The sequence below is a fragment of the Salvelinus sp. IW2-2015 genome, unplaced genomic scaffold, assembly GCF_002910315.2.
Source record: "Salvelinus sp. IW2-2015 unplaced genomic scaffold, ASM291031v2 Un_scaffold7894, whole genome shotgun sequence".
Classification (NCBI taxonomy): Eukaryota; Metazoa; Chordata; class Actinopteri; order Salmoniformes; family Salmonidae; genus Salvelinus; species Salvelinus sp. IW2-2015.
Window position 1 is genome coordinate 6,752 of NW_019949154.1, and position 9,910 is coordinate 16,661.

General features: G+C 43.9%; 1 pseudogene; it reads right to left on the bottom strand.

Moving 5' to 3' along the window:
- Positions 1-489: 489 nt before the first annotated feature.
- LOC112079411 (serine/threonine-protein kinase WNK1-like) overlaps positions 490-9,910 on the bottom strand; it is a 26,759-nt pseudogene continuing 17,338 nt past the window's right edge.

Sequence of the window (9,910 nt, forward strand, 5' to 3'; positions counted from 1 at the left end):
AAAAAAGAGAGAGATGAAGATGCCGTTCCAGAATTGGTTTTTAGAGTCTCTTGGCAAACAGCCAGACCATCGCGTTACTGTTAAAAGAAGAACTGTAAAACCTGACTCTGGTTCTCTCTGAAAATGGCCAACGAACTTGTCAGTTATTCTGTACTGAATAAGTGGGTTAGAACGACAGCTGCTGGTCCACCACTGTGGTACCAAGAAGACCGACATGTGAAATTGAAGAACTCGTGGGACTACAGTGCCTGATGCGGACATGCTTCTGCTGTATTGGCAATCTTCTTATATGTGCATGATTAGTGTAAAATGACCATGAGAGTTGCAAGACAGCACAACAGGTGATTATAAAGGACAACAGGACAAACCTGAGGGCAGCCGGGAAGGAAAAAGGTTGCTCCCATTTCAAGATATGGAACCTCTTCATCTCAAGGAACTGGCTCCAAATCCACTCTTCAGACATCACCTTCATGCATATTACAACTACAAACTCCACTGCAATTCACTTCTACCTTCCTAAGAACTACAAAAAATATATAATAATCCCTCCGACTCCTCACTTACCATGTTTCTGCTGTTGGTAGGCATTGAGCTGCTGCTGCTGTTGTTTGCTGCTGGGGGAAGGGAGGGGTAGGGGCCTGGGTTTGGCCCTGCTGCTGCTGGGTGGCAGGGATGTTGCTATAGGACATGGTCAGCTGGCCCAGATGGGACTCAGAGAACAGGGACGAACCCTGGCCGTTGTCCACCGCTCCGTCAGCTGTAGGTGAGGGGACAAGAACCCACACAGTGACCAGATGAGAAAGGAGGGAGAGGGGGGAGAGGTGGAACACACACACACACACCTTATATAATATATATATATATATATATATATATATATATATATATATATATTATATGAATGAGAGCGAGAGAGCGAGTGAGAATCCAGATCAAGAGAGCCATTGAGAGATATAACAATATCAAGTACATTGTATTCCTGATTTCCTGGCGTATTCTCGATAATCACAGAAAATACAGTGCATTCGGAAAATGTATTCAGACTTTTGAATTTAACACGTTTTTTTAACATAACAGCCTTATTTTAAAATTTAGTAAATCGGTTTCCCCCCTCAATGTACACACAATACACCCATAGTGACAAAGCAAAACAGGTTTTTAGAAATATTTGCAAAAATGTTTATTTTTAATTTTTTAAAGAAGACAAATATCACATTTACATAAGTATTCAGACCCTTTTGGCAGCGATTACACCTCAGGTCTTCTTGGGTATATACGCTACAATTATTGGCACACCTGTATTTGGGGAGTTTCTCCCATTCTTCTCTGCAGATCCTTCAAGCTTTGTCAGGTTGGAGCGGGGAGCGTCACTGCACAGTAATTTTCAGGTCTCTCCAGAGAAGTTAAGATTGGGTTCAAGTCTGGGCTCTGGCTGGGCCATCAAGGACATTGAGACTTGTCCCGAAGCCACTCCTGCATTGTCTTGGCTGTGTGCTTAGGGTCATTGTTCTGTTGAAAGGTGAACCTTCGCCCCAGTCTGAGGTCCTGAGCGCTCCGGAGCAGGTTTTCATCAAGGATCTCTCTGTCATTTGCTCCGTTCATCTTTCCCTTGATCCAGATTAGTCTCTGAAAACATCCACACAGCATGAAGCTGCACCACCATGCTTCACCGCAGGGATGGTATTGGCCAGGTGATGAGCAGTGCTGGTTTCTTCCAGACCTGACGCTGGGCAATTCAGGTCTAAAGAGTTCAATCTTGGTTTCATTAGACCAAGAGAATCTTGTTTCTCATTGTCTGAGAGTCCTTTAGGTGCCTTTTTTGGCAAACTCCAAGCGGGCTGTCATGTGCCTTTTACTGAGGAGTGGCTTCCATCTGGCCACTCTACCATAAAGGCCTGATTGGTGGAGTGCTGCAGAGATGGTTGTCCTTCTGGAAGGTTCTCCCATCTCCACAGAGGAACTCTGGAGCCCTGTCAGAGTGAACCATGCGGGTTCTTGGTCACCTCCCTGACCAAGGCCCTTCTCCCCGATTGCTCAGTTTGGCCAGGTGGACAGCTCTAGGAAGTATTGGTGGTGCCAAACGTCTTCCATTTAAGAATGATGGAGGCCACATATGTTCTTGGGAACTTCATAGCTGCAGACATTTTTTGGTACCTTCCCAGATCTGTGCGCACGCACAATCCTGTCTCGGAGCTTTATGGACATTCCTTTGAACTTATGTTTTTCTTGACATGCCGTCAACTGTGGGACCTTACATAGACAGGTGTGCCACTTTTCAAATCCTGTCCAATCAATTGAATTGACCACCGGTGGATCCAATCAAGTTGTAGTAACATCTCAAGGATGATCAATTGAAACAGGATGCACCTGAGCTCAATTTCGAGTCTCATAACAACGGGTCTGATACTTATGTAAATAAGGTTTTGTTTACATTTTTTTAAAATAAATGAGCAAAAATGTATAAATTCTCTATCACTTTGTTTATTATGTGGTATTACGGGTAGATTGATGCGATTTCTTATTTATTTAATACATTTTTGAATAAGGCTGTAACGTAACAAAAAGTGAAGGGGCCTGAATACTTTTCCAAATGCACTGTAAATAAATCCCATCTCTGAGTGAGACGCTGTGCATAGTCCACATTACATGTCATGGAGATGTTGGCCTGTTGGTACTGCTTGCTGGTCCATCTCTGGGTCCTCCTTCTCAGTCTGGCTATGGGGGGCTGGGGGGGTAAACTGACTCTGCTGGGGGGATCGGAGGGCCTCTGCTGCCTGTAGGGGCTGCTGCTGCTGCTGATTCCTCTTCTCCAACTCCTCTCTGACCAGCTGCCTCTGTTCTCTCTTCTTTTTGGATCAGAGACACTCGGTCTTTGATGGCCTTGGCCATCGTCTTGTGGTCTCCCTCGCACACATAGCCAGACTCAACCTGTTGGGACCAGAGAAGGAACAACCTAGTCAATCTGTTAACAGTCACCACAAGATCTCTCTCAGTGATGAGCTTCTACACCTCTATCCAGACACCATTTTTCATTGATGTTGCGGTTTTGTTTAAATCACCAGATCAATTACTTATAACAAAGATACATGGTATCAATCGATCAACCAACCAACAATAAAGCGTACCATTTCCTGTGCCACATCTTCGGGGACGTCTTGTTGAGGTCGAAGGAGAACTCGATGGCTTCGTTGTCCTTGTACTTTCCCTTCAGCTTCTTGACGTCTTCTATCCTCAGCCACAGTTTGATCGGCGATCATCTCCCCATCGTCCTCCTCGGCCAGCTCCACACGCACACCAGTCTCCTCCTGGAAAACGCATGGCTCAGCAGGATCTTAATGACATATCTGTGGCAGTGGAGGAGGGATGGGGGAAGAGAGGGGGAGAAGAGAGAGGGAAAAAGAGAGAGGGAAGAGAGGAAAAAGAGAGAAGAGAGGGAAAAGAGAGAGGGAAAAGGAGAAAATAGAGAGAGGGGAAGAAGAGAGAGAGAAGGGAAGAGAGGGGGAGATTGATGATAGAGTTTAGCATTAACAAACAAACAAGGTAACAAGGTTTTATTACTTCAATAAGTTCCGCATGGTGCTGATCAACCTATTAGCCTGTTTACAGAGGACATTACACAACTCTGTGTGGGCTGGCCTAAAGGACGCAATAGAGGTGTGCTGACATCCAGTACTATGGCTTAATATCCTATAATAACTATGTATATTTTACTACCCATAAAATCTCATAATCGCTATGTATATTTACTATCCATAAATTATATCCCATATTAACTATGTACAGTCGTGGCCAAAGTTTTGAGAATGACACAAAGATATTAATTTCCACAAAGTTTGCTGCTTCAGTGTCTTTAGATATTTTTGTCAGATGTTATATGGAATACTGAAATATAATTAAAAAGCATTTCATAAGTATCAAAGGCTTTTATTGACAATTACATGAAGTTGATGCAAAGAGTCAATATTTGCAGTGTTGACCCTTCTTTTTCAAGACCTCTGCAATCCGCCCTGGCATGTTTGTCAATTAATTCTGGGCCACATCCTGACTGATGGCAGCCCATTCTTGCATAATCAATGCTTGGAGTTTGTCAGAATTTGTGGGTTTTTGTTTGTCCACCCGCCTCTTGAGGATTGACCACAAGTTCTCAATGGGATTAAGGTCTGGGGAGTTTCCTGACCATGGACCCAAAATATGATGTTTTGTTCCCCGAGCCACTTAGTTATCACTTTTTGCCTTATGGCAAGGTGCTCCATCATGCTGGAAAGGCATTGTTCGTCACCAAACTGTTCCTGGATGTTTGGGGAGAAGTTGCTCTCGGAGGATGTGTTGGTACCATTCTTTATTCATGCTGTGTTTCTGGCAAAATTGTGAGTGAGCCCACTCCCTTGCCTGAGAAGCAACTCCACACATGATGGTCTCAGGATGCTTTACTATTGGCATGACACAGGACTGATGATAGCGCTCACCTTGTCTTCTCCGGACAAGCTTTTTTCCAGATGCCCCAAACAATCGGAAAGGGGATTCAGAGAAAATGACTTTAACCGCATCCTCAGCAGTCCAATCCTGTACCTTTTGCAGAATATCAGTCTGTCCTGATGTTTTTCCTGGAGAAGTGGCTTCTTTGCTGCCTTCTTGACACCAGGCCATCCTCCAAAAGTCTTCGCCTCACTGCACTCACACCTGCCTGCTGCCATTCCTGAGCAAGCTCTGTACTGGTGGTGCCCCGATCCCGCAGCTGAATCAACTTTAGGAGACGGTCCTGGCGCTTGCTGGACTTTCTTGGGCGCCCTGAAGCCTTCTTCACAACAATTGAACCGCTCTCCTTGAAGTTCTTGATGATCGATAAATGGTTGATTTAGGTGCAATCTTACTGGCAGCAATATCCTTGCTTGTGAAACCCTTTTTGTGCAAAGCAATGATGACGGCACGTGTTTCTTGCAGGTAACCATGGCTGACAGAGGAAGAACAATGATATTCTATAATAACTATGTATACTTACTATCCATAAATGATATCCTATAATAACCATGTATATTTACAATCCATAAATGATATCTATCCTATAATAACCCTGTATATTTACTATCCATAAATGATATCCTATAATAACCATGTATATTTACTATGCATAAATGATATCCTATAATAACCATGTATATTTACTATGCATGACTCAGACAACGGGCATTATTGAAGGCTCAATGTTACCTCTCAGGACATCGTATCATGTGAGGCTCAGCTGTAAGGTGTGTCAGTGTCTTTGGATAAATGTGCATGTCTGCTAAGTTAATTTTATATTACAGTGATGTTTAATGCATGACTGAGTAGAATACATGTGCAGCACAGGGTGAGCCAGCGACAGCTAACATGGTAAACAACTACAGGAGATCTCTCTCTCTCTCTCCAACACACACCACACACGTCGGATTCTCTCTGACACACTAAAACATGTCAGTTTATCGATGAATGCAGTGTTTACACCCCCAGTAAGGTGATGGATCATCAGGCCTCTGGAAATGTAATGTAGGCTGGCTAGGCACCAACAAACCTAATCAAATCAAATGTTATTTGTCGCATGGTAAACAACAGGGTGTAGACTAACCGTGAAATGCTGACTGACGGGTCTTCCCAACAATGTAGAGAAAAACAGAAAGATAATAACACCAGGAATAAATACACAATGAGTAACAATGAGTTGATGTGCAGGGGTACGAGGTAATTGAGGTAGATATGTACATATAGGTAGGGGTAAAGTGACTAGGCAACAGGATAGATAATAAACAGTAGCAGCAGCGTATGTGGGGCGGCAGGTAGCCTAGTGGTTAGAGTGTTAAACTAGTAACCCAAAGGTTGCAAGATCGAATCCCCGAGCTGACAAGGTAAAAATCTGTCGTTCTGCCCTGAACAAGGCAGTTACGTTAACCCACCGTCATTGAAAATAACAATATGTTCTTAACTGACTTGCCTAGTTAAATAAAAGGTCAAATATAAAATAAAATAAAATGAGTCAAAAGAGTTAGTGCAAAGAGGTGTCAACAAAATTGCTACCTGGATGAACTATTTAGTAGTCATATGGCTTGGGGGTAGAAGCTGTTCAGGGTCCAGACTTGGTGCACTGGTACCGCTTGCTGTGCAGTAGCAGAGAACAGTCTGACAATTTGTAGGGCCTTCCTCTGACACTGCCTGGTATAGAGGTCCTGAATGGCAGGGAGCTCTGCCCCAGTGATGTACTGGCTCGTATGCACTACCCTCTGTAGTGTCTTGCAGTCGGATGCCAAGCAGTTGCCATACCAAGCGGTGAAGCAGCCAGTCAAGATGCTTACAATGGTTTAATCTGTAAAACTTTGAGGATCTGAGGGCCAATGCCACATCTTTTCAGCCTTCTAGAGGGGGAAGAGCCTTCTTGTCGTGCCTTCTTCACAACTGTGTTGGTGTGTGTACCATGTTAATTCCTTAGTGATGTGGACATTGAGGAACGTGAGAGAGCTCTCGACCCGCTCCACTACAGCCCCGTCAATATGGATGGGGCGTGCTCAGCCCCCCGTTTACTGTAGTCCATGATCAGCTCTTTTGTCTTGCTGACATTGAGGGAAAAAGGGTTGTTGTCCTGGCACCACACTGCCAGATCATGGACCTCCTCCCTATAGGCCGTCTCATCATCGTTGACCAGGCCACCACCGTCGTGTCGTCACAAATGTAATGATGGTATTGCACGGCCACGCAGTCGTGGGCGAACAGGGAGTACAGGAGGGGACTAAGCACGTACCTCGTGTTGAGGGTTAGCGTGGCGGATTGTGTTGTTACCTTCCCTCACCACCTTTGGCGGCCCGTCAGGAAGTCCAGGATCCAGTTACAGAGGGAGGTGTTCAGTCCTAATGCCCTGAGCTAGGAGGGCACTATGGTGTTGAACGCTGAGCTGTAGTCAATGAACAACATTCTCAACATAGGTGTTCCTCTTATCCAGGAGGGAGAGTGCCTTGTGGAGTGCAATAGAGATTGCGTCATCTGAACATCTGTTGGGGCGGTATGCGAATTGGAGAGGGTCCGGGTGTCTGGGATGATGGTGTTGATGTGAGCCATGACTTCCACAGCATTTCATACTACAGATGGCTACAGGGTGCCAAGTGTCTGACATGTCACAAAGAACAGGATAAGAGAATCGCATGTCTGTTACAGGTGGCTAACACACTGTAGGCACCACTAGGTCCACACAGTGAATGTTTAGTGTAGGGCTCTCCAACCCTGTTCCTGGAGAGCTACCTCCTGTAGGTTTTCACTCCCAACCCAGTTGTAACTAACCTGACTCAGCTTATCAACCAGCTATTATTATTAGAATCAGGTGCCGCTAGATTAGGGTTTGAGAGAAACCTACGGGACTCTAGCTCTCCAGGAACAGGGTTCTGCACTAGTGAGTCTAGTTTAAATAGCAAACATTACTATTATTGTTGAGACCGACCGCATAGTTAAGTCATACATTTCATGCATCGTTAAGTTAACCTCAATCATTAACCTGTCATTCTTCTGGTACTTTAGACAGAGCTGTATATAAATCAGTGTGAAAAAAACAAGGATATAGTGTTGACAACAAACACAGTGAGAATGTCTGCACAGTACAGCCAGCCTTTCCATGCATCGTTGAGTTAACAAACCTCAACCATGCAGCATTAGGTTCAAGTACCAGGAGAATGACAAAGTGGGGAGAAAACCCAAGGCTTTAGTTTAAATAGACAAATAGTTTAAGTCAGTCTTTTTATCCATTGTTCTGTCTAAAACCTCAACCATGCATCATTAAAGGACCAGAGTGGGGGGGAAAACATTGCTTGATTATACTTAGGCTAGCGGCAATAACATCCTAGCCACATATTAAAAGCTTTACTGCACTTTTCTTTTCTCCAGGGTGTAGTTTGGTTTTTGTTGCATGGTGTTGTATATATTATGGCTTATAATACAAAAGACTTTTATTAGAATGACGATAAAAGATACAGAGATGAACCCTACTAGTAGGAGACAGCATAGATGTATTAATACAACTGGCGGCTTGGCTATACTAAAACCACATTTATAGCAACGGGATTTTACCATCTCCCAGTTTCATGCATTGTTAAACAGCACCAGAGGAAGAGAGCCAGTCACCATCAGCCTTTCCACTGCTTCATCAGTGAAACATCAAACCGGGGTTTCATCTTACAACAAATGACCAAATACTGCTTGCATTCCTCCCCACATTTCATATTTCAATGCACTAATGCAAAATTGTTGCCCTTGGTTCAAGGACTGAACGGCCTGCATAGTGCAAACACAGTGCAGTAGAGCAGAGTGATATATTGATTTGTCAGTTGTGTGTGAGAAAGCAGTCTTTCCAGCTCTCACTCATGACAAAATCATTCACTATCAACTGGCCTCACTGAGTAAAGTTGACCTTCAAATCCAAACTTTAAAAAGACACCCAGTATATATATATATTATATATATATATATATATATATATATATAATATATATATATATTATATATATCTTTCACATACTGAGGTGTAGTAAAACATTTCATAAGAACTCATCACAAAGCTTTCTAAGGATTGACACGTAGTTAAACATGAAGTCTGTAAATCTTCATGAGAGTGACTGTATTAAAACATGACTGATGGACATTTCATAAACCCCCCTCCCCAAAAAGTGTCTTTCAAAACAAGTCAGTTTGTTCCAGTTTATTCAAGCTTTTCAGCGGGCGACCCATTTTTTACAGTAGAATTTCAGGGGATCCCATTATTCCCCAATAATTTCTTGCCACCCCACCCCAAATCTAATGACAACCTTAAAAATCAACAAATAACCTTCAATTCATTGCATTTTCTTACTCTTATCAAATGAACCAATAAATGCATTTATTCAATACAACTGTATCTTTAAATGATATTTTCTCCAAAACTTTTGTATATTGCCCCATAAAATATTCGGTACTGTTAATTTGTATTTTGGCGACCCCACTTCAGCTGTCACGACCCCGACTTTGAAGAATACTGCTCTAGGCACAAACTGACACGTAGTCAAGGCAACCATGAGTGACATTCGTATTTAACAGTGATGAGGGGTTTTGACAGGACACAGGTAGTTGTCAGCTAGAGACAGTAAATACAGGTTCAGTTCCTCTTGTTTTGGTTCAACAGGAACAGAGAGTGGAAAAGGAAAACACTCTGTCCACAACTGTGGAGATTTATGTGTCGATCAGTAGTGGCAGTGTGTGTGTGTGGTGTGTGTGTGTGCGTGGGTGGTCGTGGTGCGTGCGTGCGTGCGTGCGTGGCCTGTTTGTAGGACTAAGTACTCAGGGAGAACTAAGGCGGCAGGCTGGCCAGCCTTCAGGAACCCTCAGACTCTGAACATCATGTGTGTGAATGACAGATGAAAGGAAACAGCACCCCAACGTGTGTGTGTGTTTGTTACCAGTACACACCGACACACACCACACAAGCTCACCTCTCATCTTTGTTCTGGCGGATGCATCCCTCGATGATTTCCTTCACTTCTGGTATGGCTACCTTGTCAAAGCTGGCCGGCTTGACTCCTGTGGGGCAGAAACACAGGAAAATTAAATCAATGTGCAGCTGAGCATGAGGCCACAGAGACCCCCACTTCACTCATTATCGAGCAGGGGGCGTCTAGTGGAAAGATCAAGGCCAAGGAATCAAGAGAGAAACAGCGAGAGAGAGAGAAAAGAGGGGTCTCAGTTAAAAAACAACTTTCAATTCTGGTTGAGTGTAGCAGTGGGTCATTTCCTTAGGACAGAGACCATAAAGGGTGTGTGTTTTGTGGGCCCCAGTGAGCTCTAAACAGCCAGGGTAACCAGCCGTGTTGATTTAACTCAGGGAGTTTGTGGGTGTGGCAGGACCCCAATCCCCCTCCCCCTCCTTCCA